Genomic DNA, 9,910 nt, shown 5'->3' on the forward strand with positions numbered 1-9,910 from the left:
TATCGTTTTGTGCTTTGCATCGTTTCTCTATTTGCAGCGCGTTTGTTTTTTGCAGCACGTTTTTTCATTTGAACCACGTTCCTCTTTTTGTACCTCGTTTTGAGTTTGTGAATTTGAATCGTTTCTGTATTTGAAGACGTTTTCCTTAAAGGAGCTTGAGGCTCCTTTTAAGAAATGAGACTCTCTAGCGCCACCCTTCACCACGACGGCCGTTGGGGGTACTGCAGCCAACAGCGAAGCCGGCACGGGAGAACGGGGAGAACGCACATGCAGCGTCATGTGACGTAACATCCGCAGCCCAGCGTGGGAAATTCGGGACCGAATTGCAGCACATTTTGCAGCACACAGCCTGTTCAAGGCAAAGGAGAGATACACTAGATTGCTCATTCTTTTGGGTTTGGAACGCTTCATCTGACATTATTACTAGAAAACTTAAAATGTATTCGGATTTTTTTCATAAATCCTGCCACAATCCGGCCTCAAGCTCCTTTAACTGAGACGCATTAGTCCGTTGAAGTGCGTTTGGCCCTTGTCGGCCACCGTAGCTGTCCGCCGGAGCGCCCGGCACGTCTGCGTGACCGAGAGCGCAGCTCTTCTAAAGCATGAATTATGGTTCCGCGTTAAATCGACGCAGAGCCCTCGGCGTAAGGTACGCGGCGACGCGCGCCGTACGGTGCGTGTAGCCGCGAACCCTACGCCGTATGCTCTGCGTCGATTTAACGCGGAACCATAAATCAGCCTTACCACACGCCGGCTGACTCCGCGCTCCCAGTGCATCAGCCGGCCGAGTCCTAACAGTTTCCCCCCTTTGTTAAAATGTCCACATTGCAAGAATTGTCGCCCTGTTGTCATCCTTTTTGGTAAAATGTAACAAAACTTTCGAGCGTTTATGCCGCTTTGTCCCCGTGTTTTCCTGCGAATGCGCACGTTGCGCAACGTGCTTGGTGACGTCATTCGCGCCCACTGGAATCGATAAGGGAATCGTTTGCGAAAAAGGCAAACGATTCCAAGGAATTGAAACACTGGGAACCGGTTCTCAACAAGACCCGGTTCTCGATTCCCATCCCTAGCTCTGTGTAAAACTTTGTACTGAATTAGTTGGGTTTTGGAGTTGCATTTCATAGAGAAGGTGTTATTGCATATGTTTAACCAGTTGGTGTCTGTGGGTAGGTTGTGGAGATCTGTGGTCCATTTGTCTATTGGGATTGATATTGTGGTGTCATTAAATGCTAGAATCTTGTAAACTTGAGAGAGTGTTTTCTGAGGTTTGAGTGATTTGAGCTTAGTGTATAGGGGAGGATTGTGGTTACTGAATTCTCTAATGTTGATGCTTTTCTTTATAGCTTTTTTTAACTGAATAAATTGGAAGTAGCAGTGATCCGGTATGTTGTGTTCTTTTTGGATGTGGTCGAAGGTCACGAACAGGCCATCATTGAGTAGCTGTCCCAGGCTGGTTACTCCTCTCTCAATCCAGGGGGAAAATGCAAAAATCTTTTTGTTGATTAAAAACATAGGGTTGTTCCAGAGAGGGGTATGAGGGGATGGTGAGAGGCTGTAATGGAGAATTTCATTAGATTTCCACCAGGCTGAAAGAGTGGTGCTGATAGAATTATTATTTTTGTAGCATGGATGAGTTTTTATGGATTTGTCTATGAATGGGAGATTTTGGATGCTTAGTTCTTGAGTTAAATTACTTTCTATTTCTAGCCATGGTGAGTTAATGTTATTTATCCAGTGACGGATATACAGTAGTTGGTGTGATAAGAAGTAGAGGTGGAAGTTTGGAGCCCCAAGTCCTCCGTGCTGTTTATGTTTTTGTAAGGTTGATAATTTAATTCTTGGTTTATTGTTTTTCCAGTAGAATTTGGTGACTGTACTATTAAGAGAGGAGAACCAGCCCAGGGGTGGGGTGACATTAATCATTGAAAAAAGATAATTTATTTTTGGAAGGATGTTCATTTTAACTGTTGAGATACGGCCAATTAGAGATAGTGGTAGGTTATTCCATCTTTCCAGGTTGTCTTTTATTTCTTGTAATAGTGGGGTATAGTTAAGTTTAAATAATTAATTTAGGTTTGGGGAGATGTGTATTCCAAGGTATTTGATAGATTTTGCTGTACTAGCGAAAAGGGGGTCCCCAGCCTCAGCATCCCACCCGCCCATAGGCAGAATCTCGGATTTGGTCCAGTTGATGGAGTAGCCAGACACCCGACTGAAGTTGCTGATCAGATTATGGACTGATGGAAGTGATGATGAGGGGTTTGTGATGTATAACAAAATGTCGTCAGCGTATAAGCTAATTTTATGGTGGTGTGATTTTGATTCGATACCTGTAATATGGTTGCATTGTCTAATGGAAGCTGCCATTGGTTCAATGAATAGTGCGAATAATAATGGGGATAATGGGCATCCTTGTCGCATTCCTCTAAGTAATTGAAATGGTTTTGATATGATTCCATTGGTTATAACAGATTCAGTAGAAACCACACAAACCATAAACATAGCTACATAAACATTTAAACGTATAGACGAGCATGGTATTTTACCTCGGGGAAAACATCAGTGCAGGGGTGTTAATGATTCACATTAATGTGAGTAGCGGGTTATGGGTTTTCAGAAGAGCCATGGAGTTATTTTAGAGTCTCTGTATAACTGTCCTTCGATGTAGAGTTTGTCCACCACCAGGTTAGCGCGTTTATTGTTTTGCCTGTGTTGTTTGAAGATGGGGTACAGTAATTTGCGATGTTCATTTATTTCGCGTGGGTATTGGTCGTTGAGTCCGTAGTGCGTGCCTTTGAGTTCCTTTCCTCTGCTTTTAATCAGTTCCTTGTGTTTATAGTGTTCCAGTTTGACGATGATGGGTCGGGGTGATTTGTTTGTGCGGGATCCAAGACGGTGAACACGGTGGAAAGTGATGTGGTTTACGGTGTCCGGGGGGAGTTTAAGTTCAGTTCTCAGGAAATCCTTAACGAGTATTTCTGGGTTGTCAGATGGGTGTTCGGGGATGCCAGAAAATATGAGATTGTCACGCATGCTTCTGGTTTGAATGTCCAGTATGGTTTCTTTCATTTTTTTGTCCATGTTTTCAGTGAGTGTTTTAACGGAGGTTTGAAGGGAGTTATTTGACTGCTCTAATTTCTCTATGTAGTTGTGGGTGTAATCTAGGCTTGTCCGAAGTTCTTTTATTTCCTCATGCAGTGTTACCAGTAGGTCCAGTTTTTTATTTATAGATTGCAATATACTGACCTCGACTTCTGTGGTGGGTGGCAGATCGTCTGTGTCTGTGGATGAAGTTTTTTTCCATTTGCTTGGATTGGATAGGTCGGATGAGTCCTGCGGGTTGTTGTCCATGTTGGAGCGGTTGTAATAGTGATCGATATAATCCTCTAGGTTTGCTAAGTCCTCCAGTGCGTGGTAATAGTATTCCGGTTAGTAATCGATGTATGAAGTTTGAGTTTTTATTAGAAAAAGTCAGAAAAAAAAGTGAAAACAAATGTTTTCTTCAGTGACCGGGTGCCGCCATGTACAGTATCTCCCCTTCCACGTTACGTCATCGCACATTTGTTTTTAAGAGAGCCAAGGTGTATCCTTCACAGGCCACAAATTACATTGTTATAAAAGGCTACTGCAAAGAGTGTCGAAGCCAGCTTGATATAAAAAGTGAAAAAGAGCCTGTACTAAACGGCCCAATGGTCCTCAAGTGCAACATAAAAAACATTGACGAGTCCAAGCACACAGGTCATTGTAAACGTTTCCTGTCTGGACATTTGCGTGAGCAAGTAGCCACAGAACTGTGTGAGGGCAGGAAGGAACCCCATGTATGGCGGGCATCCCAAGCAACCACGCTGATGGATTTTGGAGATCCTGAGCCAGGCCATCTTCCAAATTTGGCCACCCTGAGGAAGGCAAAACAAAAAAAGAAAGATTTAGAATTGGGTGACAAAGATCCCATTAAGTCGCTGCATCTTTTAAAATACAGCGTTCCCCACAGTGGTAGCATCAGAGACATTGGCCTTGACAAGTTTTTCTGCCACTACTGGAGTCAAACACAAATGCACGTGTATAAAACATTGTCTAAGAAATTTCACCAGACAGTGTGTTTTGACGCAACTGGCTCAGTGGTGAAAAAACTGGTGAGACCAAATGGCTCATCTGGCCACATATTCCTCTACCAAGGCGTCCTGACAGGATCCAACAGCTCCAGTGTCCCAGTGGTCCAGATGTTGTCTGAAAGACATGATGCAGTTGCAATAGCACAGTGGCTCACTCTGGATTCGTGCAGGTGCACCAATGCCAAAACAAGTTGTGAGTGATTTTTCTCTTGCTTTCCTTGGTGCTCTAGTGAAGGCTTTTACTAATCATCGTGACCTAAAGACTTAGGGCCAATCCCAATTCTCCTTCACTCGCCCTTCTTTTCTCCACTCGCACTTCTTTTCTTCCCTAAGCCCTAAAAAAGAAGGGGGAGATTTTAGGGCACTTGAAATCTAGGGCACTTGGCCCAGGTGCCTGTCCCAATTCTCCCCCTACCCCTCGTTTCCATCCCTACCCTGATCAGGAAGCTGAGAGCCAAAAGCTGTTTTAATTTCAGCTGTAGCGCTGTTAATATGGCACTTATATTCCATATAAAAAAATGTGCACAGAAATATTTACAAAAAAAAAAGTTTGCAGTGTATGTGCTGCTACTGCTGATGAGGTGTCCTGTCCACCATTTTCTCTAAAAGGTTTAGGAACCTGTCCATATGTTCTTCATATAGTTTTGTACTTGTGTGGTTTTACTCACTTGGAAATACTTTTAAATTGTCTAATAAAACTTGTTTCACAACAGTTTTCTCTTCTGGGGTTTCTCAAAGTAAGGTAATGTCTCAAATTATAAACTGTACAACGAGATCAATAGTAAAATAAGGATAGTGAGAGAATCCGCAGTAAAAAAGGCTTTATTTGCTATATTCAAATAACATTTTTAAAAAGAAAAAAAGTAAACATTGCACGCAGAACAAAGAAAGGTGCTGTTCCATATAAAAAAATTTGCACAGAAATATGTACAAAAAAAAAAATTGCAGTGTATGTGCTGCTACTGCTGATGAGGTGTCTGGTCCACCATTTTCTCTAAAAGGTTCAGGAACCTGTCCATGTGTTCTTCATTTTTTTGACATCTTCTGTCTTCTTTGGCGGCCTCAGCTTGAAGGAAGTCCCGCATAGAGAGTTTCTTTTTTTGGGGGGATCGGGGGGAAAGAGGACCTGATGCCTGAAGCTTCCAGCTTCCTCTTCCAGCTGGTGAGGCGGAGCTTGAGGCTGATGTGCTGGCGTCTTCCAAAGTGTTCTGAGATAAAAAAAAGATGGATACACATGTTGATTACACACATGACTGGACTATCATACACACCCACAACATCATACCAGGTTAATTATCACTGTATAAATAAAAATTACCTCTGTGCTTTCCTCTGAATTTGTCAGAGAGGACACCGGTGAGGATGGAGGGTCGATTATGTTCTGAAAAGAAAATAACAGTTAGATCTTCAGGTACTGTAGTGTCGTATCACTCACAATCAGGAGGAACCACCGGTCGTAGCACAAGCTAGCTATAGGAAGAAGGACTGGGGAATAAGATTGTGCTTTTTTACTGCTAAACTTACCATGAGTATTTGCGAGGGATCTTCATAAGAGGCCAACAAACATGGAGGCTGGATTGAAGGTCTGGACCCCAAAAGCTCATGCATATCTTCGTAGAAAGGCCATGAGGCTGCTGTGGCCTCCCCACTGTCTGTCCTGGAGCACACACACACACACACACACACACACACACACACACACACACACACACACACACACACACACACACACACACACACACACACACACACACACACACACACACACACACACACACACACACACACACACAATTTACAGAAGATTATTAATAAATACTTTACATGGATTTTTTTTTGTTAAGCATCATCTCTTCAGCAGATAATATAACTTACCAAAACCATTGCTTACCTTATATTTTTTTTAAGATTTTCCCATTTTTTGCCAATTTGTGCTGTGGTCACCTTTCCCTCCAGTTCCAGCTCTTTGATAAGTTTCCTGTAACAGAAAACAGTGATGAATAGTAGTTATACCATGGTTAAGGACCCCATCACAGATATTCTGCAAGCAGATAGCTAGATCACTCACTCCCACAGCGGTTTAGCAGCATATTTCTTCTTTGTAAAATTCTCCTCGTTGGTAGTCCTAAAGCTTATTAGGTGTCGGACCTGATCCGGAGTCCCTGGAATGAAATGTGATTACTGCAATGCACAAACGTCCTCGTAAAAAAAAACAAACAAACAAAAAAAACAAAAAGTTTGAACTATGATAACAAGGCAGCAAGCGACGTTATTACTTCGTAACCCCCCCCAAATAACGTTGCTGCCTTATAGTAATGTGAAATATACAACAAATTTGTAGAAAATATGACGACACGGCAATGTTATCTACCCGACTCATCATGAACAGCCACATATTATCTTACGTTAACTCAGAATCAGAATCAGCTTTATTGGCCAGGTTCTAACATTGTCCAACAAGTAATTTGACTCCGGTAATTTCACTCTTTGGTATTAAAAATAAACAATAAACAATGTGGTATTTCTATGTACTGTTAAAACATACAAAAGCACTGTGATTTTTTTAATTCCATGGGACATTATACTTACATTTGTGGGTTCAATATCCTCCTGCTCTTTGCGGTTCGCCATTTGACTCAAAAAAATGAAAAAATGCTTGCTTGCTCAAAATCGAGACGAGTCTGTAAAGCATGTTTTCCTCGGTCGGCGAGCTAGACGCAGCCTACGGCGTAGCTTACGTAACCTACGGCGTAGCTTACGTAGCTTACGTAACCATATTCCGGCGCGATTTTAGCGAACAACGGACAAAAAAGGGATGATGTACATTCACTGAGTGAATATTATGAAAGTAAAATATCGGTTTGCGCCGAGAAATGTAATCAAAATGCATTTTTATGCAGAAACTAACTCAAAATATTGATTTTACTCCCAAAAAAAACAGAAATGTCCTCCATGTTTTTTTTTTTGATTCAGTCCGCAAATGACGACGAAAAGCATTCTGGGAAATCTTCATACCCCCTCGCTCGCCAAGTCAGCATCTGAAATCCCTCGATTTGAAGGGGCTATTCTCAGCCCCTAGCCCTCGTTATGCCCCCTCCCCCTAGGTGAAAAGAGGAATTGGGACACCACTACCTTCACGGGAACGCGCAAAAGTTAGGGTTAGGGAAGAAAAGGAGGGCGAGGGGGAGTATTGGGACGCACCCTTACATCAATGAGTGCTTTGGTGTCCTACTAGGGAACCAATCTGCAAAACTGCCTCCTTGTTTTATGAGAGTTGATGTTGCACCCTGCATCAAGATGATCTGCCAGTGGAAATGTCTGAAAAACAAAACACCATGTATTAAAGATTTGTTTGTGAGGGCAATAGCACAGCTCATTAAATCACAGTCCCTGGAACATGCAAAAGAACTGATACATGCCATCACTGTTGTGGCACTCAGCGAGGCAGAAGGTAATGATAGTTCTGGAGTCCCTCTCACATCAGAGATATGTAAGAAATACCTGAAAGTCCAGATTGCAGAAGAGTCTGTCATCATCCCAGACATATGTGACGGGTCACAGCTGTGTGTGAAAAGATGCAGCTCCACACTACTGTCGCTTCCACATAGGACAGATGCCGACCAGGTAGACTATAGGTGTTTTTATTCCTCAGCTCTGCAACACAAACATAACCACAGTGGTATGAAGACAGAGGATCTGCATGGGTCTCGGGATACTGTCACAGTGAAATCCTCACTGGTCTGTGCAATTCCATAAACAAAAATATAGTCTACATTTTAATGTTGCAAAATAAAATTATAATGGTGTGATCGTATAATGGTATAATACAATAATTATATGATAAACTCAACTGCAGATAACAAGACTGCACAATAAAGCATCAAAAACAGATAAAAATAAGAAATACATTTATATTACCTGCAACACAAACATAACCACAGTGGTATGAAGACAGAGGATCTGCATGGGTCTCGGGATACTGTCTGAATAACATGAAACACGTGCAAAACCAATTAAGCTAGGTTAACATAAAAAAATCGTTTCTCTGATCTTCAAACACACAATTCCAGCAACAAATAAACACAGTCTTTGCTAAAAACAGTTAACCTAGATCCTTGTAAGAATATTGCAGGGCAGAAATCGAAACATTAACTTCTGAAACAAAATAAAATTAATTAACATCCCGGACCATGCAAGAGCACAACTTACCACAGTGAAATCCTCACTGGTCTGTGCGAACCCTCGCCAACCACTGCGCCAGTAGATGGCAGTGTTGCACTACTTTTGCACAATTTAATCAGTATTATTCTACTCCGTTACACATAGATGGGAAAGAACTGGAACAAGCAGAGCCATGTGATCCAATCCAGACTGATCTAAGACGTTGGGTAAGTAACAGAAATCTGTGAGGAAAGCAGGTCGCTTGCCGTGGCTAATGGGGATCGGGATCGTGTCTGGGAGATGTGTGATGACCTGAGAAGTGGTGTCACAGCAGCATCAGAAAACACAAGGATATGGCCGCATACAGTACACCAAGGACCGAGTAGGAGGAAAATATGTGAATAATAGTTAATTTTTGTGTAACAAAGAAGAACATGCTATTTCACTATTTTTTTTATTTTCTAACTGTTTTTATCAACAATACTTGTTTCTAAAGTTGGTGTTTCCCAGTTCTAAGTTTGTGTATGTTCAGTATCCCTCATTAAAATATTCCATATTTGGTGTTATCAATATGTAACCTTGTGAAAAGATCACCAACAGTAACAAGCAGTCAGTCAGCTGATTTAAATATAAAAAATAATTATTTCATTACAAATTCAGAGTAATGACGGAAAAAAAGGATTTCATAGAATACAAAAAAAAAAGAAAAACATTTTGCTACACCAAAGCAGAGAGAGCATCTTTGACCAAAGGCCGACAGCAGTGACCTGAAGACCTGGCCAGTGGAAATGTTCCACCTGCCCGCAAATATGTTTAATTGTGAACATCCGTAAGGGCTGAAAAAAATACTAATGCTAATGTTAATTAAGGTTGAGTCAAAATACAGTGTTGAGAATTATACTCGACACTGTATTTTGACGTTATTCTCAATATTCACAGACACGTGGCTGTGCTAACAATAAATAAATGCTTCCCTTAGTACTCCCACAATGGGGAAATTCTTTCTCTGCATTTAACCCATTTTCTAGTTGAACTAGTAGCAGTGGTCTGCCATGCAATGGCATGGCGCCCGGGGAGCAGTAAGGGTTAAGGGCCTTGCTCAGGGGTTGACTTTGGTTGCAATCCAGGGGCTCAAACCTGGGTCCTCCAGACTCAAGCCCTCCTCTGTAACCACTAGGCTGCCACTCCCCCTAACACAGTCAATATCATTTAAAAAATATATTAAAAACATTAAAATAACAAATGATTTGTCCAAAACATTAGCTTGTAAGACAATGGATTACTAAAGTTTATGTAAATGGTTCGATTTTGAGCTACTGGGCCACGCCATTATATGTTCCCAATCCCAACACTAGAAATATTGGCTAAAATTACACACATTACTCTCAACTAAAACAGGTGCACTTAGAAAACTTAAATACTCACTTGTTATGTTGATGCGCAGAGTCTCAAAATTGGAAAAAAAACACCCAAAGCACGAATGTCACGCTCAGTCCTCAGGAGAACGACGCTCCTTGCACCGCTCCAGTGCAACCGCGGTTGAATTGGTTTGATATTGGATATTGGATATTCGACATTCAACACCCATAAAACTTGTGATACATACCACTGATTTTGGTCAATCGACTTGTGATGTG

At 41.7% G+C, this 9,910-nt stretch overlaps 2 long non-coding RNA genes across 2 annotated transcripts; both read right to left on the minus strand.

Moving 5' to 3' along the window:
- Positions 1-3,608: 3,608 nt before the first annotated feature.
- LOC133441124 (uncharacterized) lies at positions 3,609-7,430 on the minus strand. Its single transcript, XR_009782400.1, has 3 exons — positions 7,320-7,430; positions 4,089-4,227; positions 3,609-3,896 (listed from the first exon to the last, which is right to left on the minus strand). It is a non-coding gene; the product is annotated as an uncharacterized LOC133441124 (long non-coding RNA).
- On the minus strand, positions 5,301-5,699 carry LOC133441123 (uncharacterized). Its single transcript, XR_009782399.1, has 3 exons — positions 5,637-5,699; positions 5,431-5,493; positions 5,301-5,320 (listed from the first exon to the last, which is right to left on the minus strand). It is a non-coding gene; the product is annotated as an uncharacterized LOC133441123 (long non-coding RNA).
- Positions 7,431-9,910: the final 2,480 nt, after the last annotated feature.

Source organism: Cololabis saira, chromosome 3, assembly GCF_033807715.1.
Source record: "Cololabis saira isolate AMF1-May2022 chromosome 3, fColSai1.1, whole genome shotgun sequence".
NCBI lineage: Eukaryota > Metazoa > Chordata > Actinopteri > Beloniformes > Belonidae > Cololabis > Cololabis saira.